Source organism: Manis javanica, chromosome 7, assembly GCF_040802235.1.
Source record: "Manis javanica isolate MJ-LG chromosome 7, MJ_LKY, whole genome shotgun sequence".
Taxonomy (NCBI): Eukaryota; Metazoa; Chordata; class Mammalia; order Pholidota; family Manidae; genus Manis; species Manis javanica.
In genome coordinates, this window is record NC_133162.1 from 132,891,787 (window position 1) to 132,908,847 (window position 17,061).

Below are 17,061 nucleotides of genomic sequence, written 5' to 3' on the forward strand. Positions count from 1 at the left end.
CATTTTTTCTTGAAATTATAATCTGCCAGAAACCAATAAATGGCAATAATGAAGCCATGTTAATTAAAGGCAAAGATAAGACCAAGATCCCACTAACATTGTTGTCAGTATTTTTCTGGAAGTTCTAGCAAATGAAATGCAACAAGAACAATAGATAAATTTAAATTTATAAGTATTGGAAAAGAAGGGGCAAAATTATTATTTACTAATGATATGAATGTCCATCAAGGAAAACCCAAGTAAATCACCAAATAAATGCTTTATAAAGTAATTTACTGATTTGGCTATATTTTATTACACAAAAATTCAATGCTTTCCTATATGTGTTAATCATGATAGCAGTACAAAAGAGAAGGAAAAAACCTCTCCTATTAAAAATAACTACAAGATATGAAAAATAGAACTAAAGGGAGCAAAGCCTCTAGGATAAAAATGACAAAATCTTGAAGACAGATGTTAAAAAACAAAACTGGATAGAAAGTCTAAATATTTAAGAGTTGTCAAGTCTCCGTGAATCCGTTTGTAAATGCAAAGAAATCTTCATGAACATCTAGTAGAGCTATGAAAGAAGTATAGAGCTCTTACAGAAAAAGTGAATCCAAAATTCATCCAGCAAAATAAATATTAAAATAGTTAAGAATCCTAAAAAACAGATTAATACATATGACCTTTTAAAAATGTATTCTAGAGTTCTAATAATTAGAACACTGTGGAACTGATACATACTCAAGTAATGCATGTAGTTCAGTAGGACATAATACAATGTCTAAAAGCTGACTGAAGTTTGAATCCAAACTGACAATGTGATAAACATAATTTTAATACATCAGAAAAAGATAAAAGATTTAGTATATCAAAATGAAACAATTGGCCAACAGAAATAGGTTAGATAGATAGATAAATAGATAGATAGATAGATAGATAGATAGATAGATAGATAGATAGATAGATAGATAGATAGATAAACAGACAGACTTGTAAGTAGTTATATAGTTGTACTCCTAGGTTACTCATAAATTCCAGATTGAATTGAATGTGAAAAGCAGGAACATATAAATATGAAAAAAAACACAGGAGTCTAAAAGTAAATATTAGCCTGAGAATGAACTTCCTAAGCATAGTGTCTAAGCCAGAAATGATGAATGAAAGGATTGTTGATTTAACTATGAAAATATTAATTTTTGTGTGTCACATAGGACATTTAAAAAGTTGAAAAACAATAAATATTAACAAAATTTATAGCAGAATACTAGTATCTTCAATACGAGTAATATTAACACCATCTAGCACTTACGTGGTACTTACCATACGTCGAGCACTTTTGTAAGTGCTTTATTTACCCCATGAACCAAATTCTCTTAAGAGCTCAGTGTAGAAGTACTTCAAAATAGAATAAAGGGCAGAAAAGAGTGTTCACAAAATACAGAAATACTATCATCAATAAACATTTAGAAAATGTTAATAGTAATCAAGGAATGAAAAATAAAAAGTGATTAAATATTTAATTTTTCATACTACTAATGATTAAAACATTGATTAAATCTCCTGAGATGTAGATGTGGGGAAACAGGACTCTTACACTGTGTTGATAGTGCATTTCTAGAGGGACTCTTTGAAAACTATATGAAAAAAATTTTCTTAATCACATACTTTGACCAAGTAATTATTGCTCTAAGGAAATTATTAAGCAAGTGTGTGTGTGTAATTCAAATATCATTTATATGGAAAGATTACTTATTAACTAAAGCTTTGAAACAGAGAACTGTATCAGTTAGGAATGCTTTTGACTGAAATAGAATAATCAAACAATGGTGGCTCAGGAAATATAAATATTTACATAGATCACATAATTTGACCTTTGGAGACAGGCAATTCCATGTCTGGTCCTGTAACTAAGCAATGCCATTAAGTACCCAAGTGTCTTAAGTTGGGCTACTGTAACAAAGTACTGTAGTCTGAGAGGCTTATAAACAACAGAAATTAATTCTCCTTGTTCTGGAGGCTGGGATGTCCAGGATCAAGTCATGGCAGGTTCAGTGTCTGCTAAGAGCTGGCTTCCTTGTTCACAGATGGCCCTGCTCTTGCTGTGTCCTCACCTGTCAGAAAGGTTGAGAGTCCCTGATTTCTTCCTAATACCGTCACACTGGAGGTTAGGAGGTGAACATGTGAATTTTGTGGGGACACAACAGTATTCAATCCATTACACCAGATATTTTGTTCTATCACTCTCAACATGTTGGCTTTCCTACTTCAACATAAAAAGCCTCATGTTTATAATTGCCACAACTTAAACCATCACTTTAGTCATATAACCACATTAATGTCAGGAAAATAGCAGGGAGGGAGGATGAAGTCTTTTACCTGGTGAGTTTCCACATTTTATCTGAAAAGAAAACCTTTCTCAGAGTATCCCTCTCTCAGCAAACCCCTATTGTCCTGGCAAAACTGGCATATCCACCCTTAGACCTATCCCTGGCACAGGGGCATGGGATTCCCGCTGCTTGCTTATACCAATTGTGAGTCACCCCTTGGGGCTGAGAGAGGATCCCCTCTATAATTAAGGGGGAGCCCATTCCTCCACCCTCACCTATTCAGAATTAGGGTTCTGTTAACTGTGAAAAAAAGGCTGAAGGCTGTTAGGTAGGCCACAGGTAATACCTGTCACAAAAACTGAATCTTCTTGTTAACACAGTAAAACAAAACCCAAAAGTCTTTGTCAGACTTTTACTGGAGAAATAGACGAGCCCGCATTTCAACCACATTCTTTTATCATTTGTATTTTGGGAGATACAGAATCATAGAAATTTAGAACTAGAAGGAAACTTAAAAATTACCCGACTAATCCACTTAACTAATTAATGAGGAAAGCGGGGTGCAGCAGGTTCTAATCGACTTCACATCACTTGGCTTTATAATTAAAGAGCCAGGCCCTGCCTCCTGATCGCCTCTTCAGTACACAGCCTCCCATATTTTTGCCTCTAGCATGTTTGAATCGAGATCATTAAAAGCAATGTTCTATTGCGCTCCTCTTCATTTACTGTGTTTTTTCAGAGTTTTTGCTGGATTAAGATTTTTTCCTCTACCATTTAATGGCTTTCTCTTATTTTAGTCCTTATTAAATCCAAATGAAACCCTGTCACATTTCACCATGGCCAAAGACAGACAAGCAAAGACAAACAGAAGCAAAGGCGCGGAACACTTAGAACTTTACTTTCCTTCTTGTTACCACTATGAAAATCTCTTCTTGGAACCTTTGTTCACCCTCTTTGCCTGAGATATTTCCTCAGTTTCTGATTCTTAATAGTTAATACTTCCATAATTGCCTCTAATACATTTCTAAAACATATTGGACTATAGCATATTCTTGTAACTTTTTATTGATTTCAAACTTACAGAAAGATTGCAAAAGTAGTTTTGCCAGGCAGCTGCATCTGGGGACATGTCTCGCTGCGTGCTAGGTGAAACCTCAGCCCAGTCAGCGGAGGGCTCTTGACTCTGGTTGAAAAAGAATTATTGACCAGGCCAAATAAGTGCCAGCAAAAACGGAATTCATTCAAGCAAGACTAGAAGCATGTCAGCAGCTGTGGGAGGGAGTGGAGAGCAAGGAAGAACAGAGGGAGAAAAGGGAAGCTCATTGAACTACTGCTCTGCACAGGGCAGATGCCTTGCCAACTCCTAGAGCCAGGGTCACCTGGTGTCCAGTGTCCTCTCGAATCTGCGTGGCTTGAGAATTATATCCCTAACACCCCCGGGATCTGGGGGAGCTGTGGAACACTGACTAGAGTGAGTTTACTTTCTGAGAATGTCCACTTCACTACTGGTCTGAAATAAAACAGGGAGAGAGGAAAAAACGATTGTGTTAAGACTAGAAGGCTGAATGAAATTGTAAAGTGACAAAGATAATAAGCACCAGAGGTGGAGGTTGGAGAGTTCCTGTGTTTATCGTGGAAAGGAATTTGAAGAGAAAGTGCAGTAAGTTCATGCACCAAGAAAATCTATTTGAAAAGACAGTACACACTCAGATATGAGTGCTGGCAACCTCAGAGAGGAGGTGTGCTTATGGGTTTAGGCTTGGGGTTTTATATGGCCTTTTGGGTAGGGTTTGATATAAAGCATGATGTATACAGGTGATTCACAATTCTTTTGAAGTTTTGTCATAAGCATAGGGTTATTTAGGTGACTGTGTTAATCCTGATCTCAGCATTCTTTACCCATGTAGGTTCATTTACACTCAGGAAATCTATCTCTTGTCCTGTTTACAAAGTTACTTAACTAATTAAGGGGCTCGAAGAAGAACAGCAGCATATAGATTAAGTTAAAGAATAAACTTCACCTTTTATGCAGGCTAAGTAGATTTTACAGTGGCATGCCCCTTGTCCTATATCCCTGCTCTTAGTAGCACAAAGAATTTCCATGTATACTTCATCTATATTTCTCACATTTTACACATTTGATATATATGTGTGTGTATGTACATAGAATTTCCTAAACTTTTTGAGAGCAAGTTATGGACATGATGCCCATTTACTCCAAAGCACTTCAGTATGTGTTTCTTAAAACAAGGGCATTGTCTTACATAAACAGACACAAAAATGATCAAAATCGGAAAAGTAACATGGACACAGTGTTATTATCCAATCTATAGGTCTTTTTCAGATTTTCCCACTATTCCACTAAAGTTATCATAACAAAGGAAAAGTAAATTTTCCACTCTAGATCAATCCAGGGTCACATGTTGCATCTGATTGCTATGTCTTTATAATCTTCTTTTATCCAGAGCAATTCCTTAGCCTGCCTTTTTTTTTTTTTGAAGTTTAGAGGTCCTTTGTTTTGTAGTATATCTCTCAAATTTGGTTTGCTAATGTTACCCATAATAAGATTCAAGATAAGCATTTTTAGTAGAAATACCAGAGAAATGAAGTCGTGTTCTCAGTGCATCAGGAAGCAGATGATGCCAACTTTTCCTTTGTGGATGATGTTAACATTGACCATTTATTTTAAAAAGGTGTTTTGCCAGCCTTCTCTACTCTAAAGTTATTACATTTTTTCTTTGCAATTAATAAATATTTAGTGAGGAAATACTTTGAAACTAGTTAAATATTTTTCTCATTTCCTACTCCCATTACTTTTCCTAAAACAATTATTACTATGGTGGTTGTCAAATGATTTTCTGACTCCATTATTTCGAGTATATTTATTAGTTAGCAAGCTTCCCCTTCTCTTCCATTTATTCATTCATTCATTTTTATCAGTAGGGATCCCTGGATTTTGTTTTTATTTTACAAGTTATACTATCATTATTTATTTTGACACTCAAATTGTCCTGGTTTTGCTAACTGAAACCCCTTCAAACAGGCTTCTGTGGCCTCTCAACAGGTCTCAGCCATTCTTCCCATCCCACTTCCCCAGCTCTGCAACCAGCCATTGTTCGAGGGTCCTTGTTCCATTTATTAGAGAATAATATGTAAAAACCAGTATCAGGTCACTAGGTGTTTTCATTGTTCCTCGGGTGTTGTTACTCATAGAACCATTTAAAGTATGACATACCGATGGAAAACCAGAGTCTTGCAAAGTATATATGCTTGAGTAAAAGTATGCAGGGAAACATCATAATTGATTAAATGATGAAAGAAATGTACAAATACTATTTGTACAAATGTCTATGGTTTAACACATTCCACAAATTCCAGAATTGAATCATAGGATAAGAAGTTGGAAGGATAAATGGATGGATGGATAGATGGACAGAGGATGACAGACATGCTTTATGGAATATAGTTTGGAAACTTTATTACCAATTCAATCTCAAATATTAAACCTGTAAGATACTGTCCAGTCCTTCCCTGTTCCTTTATCATAGTGTGAGAATCAAACTGGTAAAACTTTCTGTCCTAATGTCCCTCTTTTTTTCCTTCTTACCCAGTGCTGGTTTAGAATTGCTTCTTTTCACTACCAAATATTGGATAAGTAAATTGTCTTTAAAGTTTTGGTGTTAAAACATATCAGTGCTTCAGAAATAACTTTAACGTATGCTTTGCATTATGATAAGTGATCCAGCAATGATATTAAGTAGAGTAGGTTCTAAATTCCAAGCTGGTAGAAATGTACCTACATGTTAACTAGGTACTTACTGTATAAGATCAGGAAAAAATAAAATTTCATGAAAAGTTGAGGCACTTGAATATGTATTGGGGGAAAAAACTACACAGATGCCCTCACTCTAAGAACAATTTTGTAATAATATCTTTTAGAACTAATTTTTAAATTATCAACATTGCAATTTTGTGTAAATCCTTTACCTTGGAGCTGCTGAACTATAGCTTTAAAAGTGTGATTCCTCTGAAATACCTTTTATTAAAACCTCAATTTCAAACAGTGATGATATGTTGACAGTTGTAATTCAGCACACCTATGTGCACACACACATCCACGTGTACACACACATCCCAATGAGAAAGTGGCAGAAAAATCTCAGTTTTTAAGTGATTAATTATTTATTGCAATTTCTGAAGATTTGGGATTGTCGTATTTGCAGGAGATGGATTCTTATCCCAGCTCTACCCTTTACTGGTTGTATGACCTGGGGGTAAATTACCTAACTCCTCCAAACTTCAGGATCTTTATCCAAATGCTAAAGTGATTCAATGTGTACAGCACCTAACATCATCTCAAAATATCACACCAAAATTGTGTGGCCACCTGAGATATTGCATATAAAGAGTTGGCTCTAAACCTAGCTCTTTGCAGATGTTCGACAACCTTCATCATGACTGTTTACCAAGGATATTTCTGTAAAAATGGGGCTGAGATTAATGAAAATTCAGCTTAAATGTGAGCAGACTGATCTTTTTCTTCCTGTCCAAGTGCTATATATTTTCACAAAGTTATAGAACAGGATGGTATTGGCCTATTAGAATCCAGGTGTTAGATGCCTAGAGCATCCTCCCTTGGGTACTTGTGAGAATTTTTACCTTAGTTTTATTCTGTCCTACATATATTTATTAAGAACCTACCTACCCCCATGGTTTTAAACCACCTAGGTTTTGATGATTCTAGCAAGTACCACTTCAACTCAGAAATCCCTTTAGTTTCCCCTGCTCTCTCCCCACTGAACATCCTCTTTACATTTTTTATTTTGATGTCTAGCACTTATCACATTTTGTAATTCTATATTTTTATATAATCATTTGTCCAATAACTGTCTCCACTCTCATACTAGATACTAAACAGCAGGGCAGGGACCAGATTTGTCTCCATCACCCAACATCCAGTGGGACGCCTGATCATCACAGTTGCTTTTTGGAAGAACACTTTCGTACTTAAAATATTTGAAGGGCATAAACCCGCATGTACATTTCCCTATGCCTTCTTATACCTGGCTTACCCTGGACAAAACATAGCTTAAAGGCGAAAGAAACCAATTACAAGGTAATATTCACTGGTTCTATCTGTGTGATGAGGCAGAATATCCCAGGTCATTCTGTGGGAACTCTGCCATGAATGTTTACATGTGGAGATCCCAATATATAGAAATAACATTTTTTCTTATGCAAATGAAATATAATATTAGTGAATTATTTGTAATTTGTTCTACCCTCAATGTCTAGATCAGTGTCTAGAGGTACATGGTACTCAGTAAATATTTGTTGAATGACTGAGTTTGCACATGAAGTTGAAAAGCTATTTAGATAAATAACAAGGGCAGGTAAATATGTGTGTCTTCCTTTAAAATAGCCATTGGTCTTAGGTAATTTTACCCTATCACGTCTGTCTGTATATTTTATTTCCCAGCTTTTGGTAGTTATAATTTTCACTGGATGTAACAGAAGTACAGAGCAACGCTAGTGCCTGTGGGGTAGCATCCTTCTGTCAATGGTATTTGTGTTACACTGATATATGTTGTAAGCAAATGTCACCAGCTCAGACTTGGCTATGTGTAGGATTGAGGAATGGTTTAAGTCTTATAAAAGTGAGTTTTGCACAACTAGTAGTTGTGAATTGCCAGATTTTTGTGTAGTGCACGTAATTAACCCTTTAAAACACCATTCATTCCTCTGGTCAGTCAGGCAGTCAGTTGGACAGCTAATATTTATTGAGGGACTGCAGTGGTTATGCACAATGCTACGGATATGTACACATCAGAAATCAAATAGGCCATCTTCATGGAGTTTGCAGTTCAGCAAAATGATAGGCTTTAAACAAATAAACACCTAACTACTAATTGCAGTAAGTTATTAAAAAGCATAAAGAAAGGATACTATGAGAAGTAATAACATGAGGAACCTACCTTAAATTGTATGGTTAAGAAAGTCCTTTCTGAAGAGACAATATATATGCAGAGGTCTGACAGACAAAAAAGAAGCAACTGTGTGAGGAGAGAAAAACAGAAAGGTGGGTGTGCATGTGCATGTGCGTGCGTGTGCGTGCATGTGCGTGTGTGTGTGTGTGTGTGTGTGTGTGTAGAAGAAAAGAAAGGAGAACTCCAATGAGGAAATAGAAGTATAAAAATATGGGTAAGCCTCACGTGAAGAAATCTTTGGGATGTCCCAAGAACTGATAAATAAATACCTCTGCAGCTGAACTACAGTAGGCCAGAGAGAGAGAGTGGCTGGAGAAGAGGTGGAGAGAGACACTGCAGTCAAGCTGTGCTGGTCCTTGTAGGCAGTGCTAAAGATTTTGGATTGTATTTTTTTTCTAAGAAAAATGAGAAGTCAAAGGTTTCAGGTAGAACATCACATGAGTGATGTTTGGAATCACATGACTCATAGTAGAGTCAATCCTCATTATTCACTGATTCTGTATTTACAAATTTGCCTGCTTGCTAACATTTATTTGTAAGCGCAAAATTCATACTTGAGGTGAAAATTTACAGTTGCTGGACAAACAGGTCTCAGCTCACTGTCAAGGTGCCACTCTGCCTTCCTGTTTGAGCTTTTCCTTTGCAAACTGTATCTATTTCAGTGTATTTGGTAACACATTTTGCCCATTTTTGTGCTTTTTATTGGTGATATCACTGTGTGAAATGGCCCCTAAGCACAGTGCTGAAGTGCCGTCTAGTTTGCCTAAGTGCAAGAAGGCTGTGATGTGCCTTGGGGAGAAAATCTGTGTGTTAGATAAACTTGGTTCAGGCATGGGTCTTAGCGCTCTAGCCATACATTCAATGTGAATGCACCAACAGCATATATTATAGAAGGGATCTGTAAACAGCAACACAGATAAAATAAGGTTATGCATTGATCGGGTGACAAAATGACCAGAGAGTCACAGGAACCTAACCTGGCATGTGCTCTGGAAGCAGTTGTTCAGTATTTGCTAATTCAGTCTTTGCAGCAGGTATATAGACCTTAACTACGATGAACGCTAAGAATCAATGACATCTGTTCAAAAGATTACGCTGGCTGCAGGATGGAGTGTGAAGGATGAAAAAGAGTGGAAGTAGGAAGCCCTATGGAGAAATATTTCAGTGGCCAGTGTGGGAGGTAAAGGTGGCATGTACTGGGACTGTGGTACATACGGATACAAGGACACATGTTTGAGAGATTAGGGTTAACTGCAGGTAAAGGTCCCGGGGAAGGTGTCTCTGGGGCCCTCCCTGACTTCCTCAGCTCCTTTTCTTGAGTTGCCCAGAGCACTTAGGATCCTATGATCCCATTCTCTCAAGAAAGTTCTCCATTATATAATAATTGCTATTATTTTATAAGATAATCAGATTCATACATAATATTTAACTAAATATTTAGCTAAGTACTTAAATATGATTCTTTGTGAAATCTTTCAAAGAATGATACTGATATCAACCATTACACACAGACTGTGTTTGATACTATCTTTTAATTAGTGTGGGCTTGATTTATTCTTTTGACATATATTTAATAGGTTTCCAATGGCTGTCACATCATTCTCTGGGAGGGGATGTCTTCTCTACCAAATTGTAATACTGATACTAACCAGCCTTTAAAAGCAAATTTTTGACCTTACCATTATCTCAAGAACCTCAAAAATGTGCTGTCCTCCCCCCTACCAAGTGGAAGGTGCTTTCCTTTCCACAGTAGAGGGTTTAGCATATTAGGCAAAAAAAAAAAATTAATATCCCTGTGTTTAGTATCTTCTGATCTCTTTTCAAGCATGGCTTTACATCAATGGGATTAGCTCTTTGGTTTGCTGTATTGGAAGGGATTTAGAGGAATTTTTTTTCTTTAAGTTAGGGGTTTGTAAATACTTTTCTATTTCTCTATTTTTTCTTGCAAAGTCTTGCTTGCTGTACTTTCCTATTTGCATTAAACCTTATGAAGAATGTTCATGAATAACATTTAGTATTTATTACTAGGAAATAACCTGTAATTACCTATTTCATTAAAATATTACTGAATAGCTGTCTAAAGATTGGTCAGTCCCAACTGATCAACCAGCTAGTGATTTTCTATCAGCTTAAAGTATGTACTGTTCCCTTGGGCCAAATCACATTCCATAAGGAACAGAGGGCCAAGCCTAATTGGAGAATAAATCTCAGGCATGCATCGTGAAGAATATAGATTTTATTTTATTTTCTACAAATAACTTGTCATGGAGGTGCCTTGAACTTCGGAAAAAAACTTGGAGTTCCGCAGACTCAAATGCAAGTACAATAGAAAAATGTGAAACCTTCCATTTTTTTTCTTTCAAACAATGTAAAACCCAAGTTGTATGCTTTTTTTTTTTTTTAAGTATAGACCAGTCTGCAACTCCAAAGGCCACAAAATGCCATAGAAATAAAAATAGGTGGCTAACCTTTGAGGTACTGCTGACCTGGGCACAATCATTCTGACCTTTACCAGTTTAGTCCTCTTATAACAGCTTCGTTATGCCTTTATTTGAAGTGCTTTTAAATATTACATAATAGGCTAAAACATTTGTTTTAACCAAACGTCAGTATTTAATGGAGTAATACAAAGCAGATGTCTGTGCTCCTATAGTATGATTTGATCTGTAAAATAAAAATATAAAAAGGCTAATATCAGGGGAAGAAACAGGATGTTATACATTAACCCAAACCAGCCCACTCGCTGATTTGGATTCTCACATTCAGAAGGAAAAATCCACTGACACCCACATCTACTTTCCATGTCAAAGGAGAGCTTTAGGTCAGTGTTATCATTACCTGTATGGCATGATTCATTTCAAATTATAGTTTCTCCATACTTGTAATTAATTTTCTTCTTTTTAGTCTTTGGAAACTGGCTTTGTTTCCTTTCCCCTTTTAATTTCTCCGTCTCATGTAATGACTGCCTATTGACTTCAAAATTATCTCTAGGTGTGACAAATTAAGGCTGTAGAAATCAATGAATGTAGATGTATTTGTGATATTTGCTTTCTGCTTGAAGCCAGGTCATATAAATTAAAAACCACGCAGATGACAGAAAAATCAACATCTTGGCTCCTTTGTCCTTTTTTTTTTTTCCATTAGGAATTTCAAAATCTAAGCCATGGCAGTGATTGCTGAAACCTCTAAAACAATTTCACTTTGAAGGGAACAATTATCAGCTCAGCTGAAGCTACAGCAGTGGGGTTAGGAAAAGGCAAGAAAAGGCGATTTGAAAAGAAACATAAAGGTGGCTATGAGCAGACTAAAATGTATTTTAGTAAATATCATATTTTTCTTTTTTTAAATTTGTGACAGTTGCCCCTAGCCATATCAAGAAGCTTTTAAAATTATGCATTTATATTATAACTGTAATTCTCATCAACCCCTTATGGGTCTTCTCTGCTTCCCTCACTAAATATTTATGCATTCTTTATCTCACAGCAAGAACCTTTGCATTCAACAATATCAATATATTAACTCATTTGTTCCATTCCTGTAATACACCACAACAGACTTGTTAAGTAAAAGTCAAGATTTCCATAGGATTCTATGTCAAGAAGTTTAGTGTCTGAATGTTATATTTTGGAGCTAAACGTGTTGCCAAACTGACAGATTTCATCAGAAATAGAGCTGGAGAAAGCACACAGTTCTTTTTAGTTTCTGATTCTCGCTTATTCAAAGACCAAAAGCCAGAGAGATATTGAACATAGCTGTATTTTTTCCTCACTAGTGGTTTAGGCTTGCCTCTGTCTTTCTGTTAATGTCAATTTGGTGAAGAAATAATAATTGAAAACATATTATGATTATTCCTGTGACTCTGTACATAGACTATTCTGTGAAACGTTGATAAGCAAATGACTCTATAGCCAAATACATTTGGTAATTACTCATTTAAATGTATTTATATATTTACAGTCACTGTAGAGACTCCTGGGGTTCTTAATGGGGGGTTAGAAATAGTCGCATAGGGTGTACACCTCCCAATCTTGATCACATAGCACTTTTCTTACTCTGTTTTCTTCAAACCACAGAGCAATTTTTATGGTGTGTGGCTTCATACTTATATAGTTAATTAATATCTCTCATCTCCTAGATGAATGCCCTTGGAGGGTACTGACCATGTCTGTTTTTCCTGTCAACTCCAGCACCAGCAAGTGCAGAGCACACGCGTGTTTGATGACTCATGATGGAACTTTACGATACCCTCGCCCTCCATGACATGGCTCTCTCTACCCCTTTTCTCTGCTTTTTCAGTTTCCTCCATTGAACTTATGACCATCTGACACAAGTGTATTTTATCTAGGCTATTGTTTGTTTTTGTCTTCTCTAAGTAAAACTCCCTACCCATGTAAGCAGAGGTTTTTGTCTGCAGTGTTCATTCTGCAAATTAGTGTTAAATACTGACACATAGTGTGTCCTCAATTTGCTTAATAGTACGTCCTCAGTTTTCATCCATTTGGCTAGAAAAAGAACCTTAAAAATTAGTACTACTCTTTCAGTTTCTTCCCTATTACTAAACTAGGTCTCCCATTGATCAGAAAATCTTCCATTCTCAGGCCAAAAATGGCAGAAGCTCTTGGTATAGTTGTGGTTTGGGGTCACTAAGGCATGGACCTCAATAATGCAAATATCCACCTGTGATGTGTATGTGTTTGTGTGTTTATGTGTGTGTGTGTGTGTGTGTGTGTGTGTGTGTGTGTGTTAGGTTTTTTAGAGTATACCTGACATACAATACCTTTTGGCCTTTTTCAATATACAGTTTTGTGGGTTTTGACAAACCCGTACATTCTGTTGTCATCACCACGGTCAAGATACAGAATATTTCCGTTACTTCAAAAAGTTCCCACTTACTCCTTTCTCATCGACCTCCTCTCCTCCTTCGCGCCTCCCAAAGACAGCCAGGGGTTGATTTCTGCCCCTTTGTTTTGCCTTTCTCCAGAGCATCTATACAAATGGAATCACACAGCATGTCCCCTTTAGAGCCTGGCCTCCTCCTCACAGCGTAATGCACTTGAGATGTATGCGTGGAGCTGCATGTATCAGCAGTTCACCTTTTTTATTGCTGAGTAGTATGCCATTGTGTGAACGTCCCACAATTTGTTTAACCTTTCACCAGCTGGTGACACTTGAAATGTTCCCAGTTTTTGAAAACTATGAATAAAGCTATTAGAAACATTTGTGTACAGGTTTTGTGTGGACCAGTGTCTTCATTTCTCTTTGATAAATACCTGGGAGTGGAATAAGTGGGTCATATGATAGGTGTAGACTTCACTTTTTAAATAAACTCCCAAACCATTTCCTGATGTGGCTGCACCATGTATATTCCCACTGACAGTGCATGATAGTGACAGTGCTGCTTGCTCCGCATCTGTGCTAACTTTGGTGCTGAATTTTAATAGAAACGTTCTAATTAATAGGTGTGCAGTGGTGTCTTGTGATTTGAATTTGCTTTCCTCTAAAGACTGATAGTTTGAATAGTACTTATTTTCCATCTGCTTCTATTCTTTAGTGAAGTTTCTGTTTAATTAGTTTGCCCTTGTTTTTTAAAATTGGAATGGTTTTCTTATTACTGACATTTGAGAGTTCTTTACATATGTCAGTGAACAATCTTTCATGATGTATGTGTTTTGCAACTATTTTCTGTCTGTGGCTCATCTATTTTCTCTTAAGAGTATGCATTGTGTTTTTTATCCCAAATGATTTCCCTTCCATGGCATCCTGTTGTGAATTAGAGAGAATAAGCTAAAACTCTTGTTAGTGGAAATGATCCTTTGTGCGTCAATGCATATATGGATTCCACCTGAAGTCTACTTAAGCCTGTGAGAGTAAACTTGGGGGAACAGAGTTGAGAAAGTTGCTTCTACAATCATTTCCTTATTTGAAAGTTGGCTTCTGGTACCATTTGATCAAAATCTCCAATTATTGTTACATGAGCTTCCTCTAAATGTCAGCTCCTCTATAGGAGTCATTGCCCTCCACATCATGAATTTTTTGCCCTAACTATATGTCCTTGATACCAACATTTTCTTAACCTTTTTCTTTAAATTGACTTTCAATTAACTCACCTTTGTTTTTAACTGAGCCTCAGGCTACAGAATAATATCCCAGGTTAGTGCACTAGCTGGAGTATTTCCTTACGATGCATTAAAATGAATAACTGCAAAAATAAAAATTGTGCATGAACCTAAAATTACCTTGTGTATCTCACTTTGTAAACACTGCCCTATAGCTTGGCAGATTTACAAACGTAATGACACTCTGTGAGAAAACAGCTGACCTTCCCCAATGCCAAAAGCTCATTAAGTGCTTTTAACATTTGAAAATTATGTACTAAATAATACATGACTAGGCGGCATATCACACAGCTGGTCTCTTTGGGCCTCTTTTTCTTCTATGTAAAGTTGTCTTTTCCAACTCTGAATGTTAAAGTACTAGACAAAACTATGTGAGACACATATAAAGAGTGAGGAAGAACACAGACAACATGTGACCTTAGAGAACTGAGTTAATCTCTCTAACTTCCATTTTCTTATCAGTAAAACAGATGCACTAGTATTATTAATGATTTAGGATTGCTGTAAGGATTAAATGAGATTAAATGCATAAAATTCTCATTGCCATTCATGATATGTAAGCACATCATTGGTTAGTTATACATAAGATGAGTGGGGAACAAGTTAAAAACACCCTAAAGAAACAACCAAATTTGATCTCTTCATGAAGTTATTGCAAATTTTTTTTAAGTGTGAAGTGGAGCATTGTTCTAGATAAGAATTTTAAAACACTTGTTGTTCAAGTTCAAGGTATTAGTCTTAATTAAATACAAATTACAAAAAATATATGTTAATGACGGGAAATAATTGGAGACATTTTAGTAGTCACTGGATATTATATTACATATGAGAATTATTGCTGATTTTGATAGGTAGAATAATGGCTATACAGGATAATGTTCTTGTTTTTAAATGATAAGTCCTAAAGTATTCAGGAGGGAAGGCTCACAATATCTGCAGTTTACTTTGAAATGATTCAGCAAAAATAATAAAGATAGCTGATTGAAAGATAGGATAAACAAATTGGGCAAAATGTTAACAGCTTTCATTGTTGGGAGTATATTGGTACTTATTATACTAAACTATACTTTTCTTTGCATTTGAAAATTCTCAAAATAAAAACTTAGATCACTTTTTTCAAAATAGGGAAAGGGTTCCAAGATACACACAGGGCAAATAAAGCCAAGAAGTATACAGAATAGTCCACTGTGTTCATCTTTCTTGTTTCTCCTTGCCTGCCTGCCTTCTTTCCATTTTTTAAATTTTAATTCTGGAAAAATAAACAAGAAACTGTAAGTCATGATTTATTTGTAGAGGAGAATCATAACTGAGGGGAAAAGGAGGCTTTACTTCTCATTTGATTGCTCTCAATATTGTTTGAATATTCAGCACATATTGAGCTGGGCCACGTACTAACTGGAGATGGTGACTTGACCATAAACAAAATGAGGGTTTAATCAGGATGCAAACACCTGAAGAGAACCTGCTGGCATTCTAACACCTGTCATTTATCTGAATAGAAGAAGTTTTAGATACTTGCTCTTTATTTTCTACAATTTGCCTTTAAAAACATAGATTGCTTGGCCATTTTACTATTAAAATATAATTTTTTAACTTAGTCTTGCGCTACAGTTTCTTAGCTAAGTTGCACAGCGGTTTGCTTAGTTACCTTAGAGTGTGGAGAGCTAGCAGTGTCCCTAAGCCTCCCCACCCATACCTACCTTTCCTTTCTGGAAGAGATTAAACAAGAAATTGAACTGAGCCGTGTAAAGCGGGCTGACTGAGGACCTCTCGGCCAGCAGCTGAAGAGACTCCCCAGGCAATGCTAACTTCCCCTCCCCAGTTCTTCTGCCTGCTCTAAGCAGGCACCTTCGGGGGTGCAGGATAAAGAGGCTTAGCCCAGCCGCACCTGGAAAGCGGAGGGGACCCTCTCTGTACCAAACTGAAAACATTCTCTGTGTCAAGGTGCGTAATCAGCCCTACGCCTCTATGGCTGTTCCCACCTATTCCGTTTGTTAGATATTTTGACGATCTCCCTTTCTGCAGGAATGCATATGGGAAACGTAATCAGACACCCACGCACATATTGAATGAAGACGAATTTCTACTCTTCTACCTTTTTTAGTTTGTGTTATGTATGGTGCTTTAATGGCCTAGAAGGGCCTAAATGACTCTACAACTTTTTAGGAGACTGAAACATTACAGGGATTCTTCTATCACCAATATCCTGATTGCCCAGCTACCACCACCATCATACTGATGGGTGCCTCTACCTTTGATTCATTTCTGGTGTGCATGGCTACTCTGTAACTCCTTCTCTAAAATCTCTACCCATATTCATTGGGGCAATAATCGGAGGATTTTTTTTGAAAGAGGTTGAATCAATAATAGTGGCAATGGTGACCAGGACAGGAGGTCAGAATCAGGCAACCTGCTTCCTTTATCAACCTGTGCAAGGATGTGTCATGTACTCGACACTGTATAATACTTCTGTGGATACAGACTCAGAGCAATAATGCTGCATCTGTAAATTCCAGGCCTGTAGAGGCACTACTGAATGAGTCCATGGATAGGGCAGTCCTTTCAAAATCGATTATAAAACTAAGTTTGGGGAATCCATAATTTCATAAATATTTCAACAAAATGTAAATAAAACATGCTTTGTGC

At 36.6% G+C, this 17,061-nt stretch overlaps 1 protein-coding gene across 2 annotated transcripts in view; it reads left to right on the forward strand.

The window, feature by feature from the left end:
* B3GALT1 (beta-1,3-galactosyltransferase 1) overlaps positions 1–17,061 on the forward strand; it is a 485,458-nt gene that overhangs the window by 272,028 nt on the left and 196,369 nt on the right. The window lies entirely within an intron of this gene.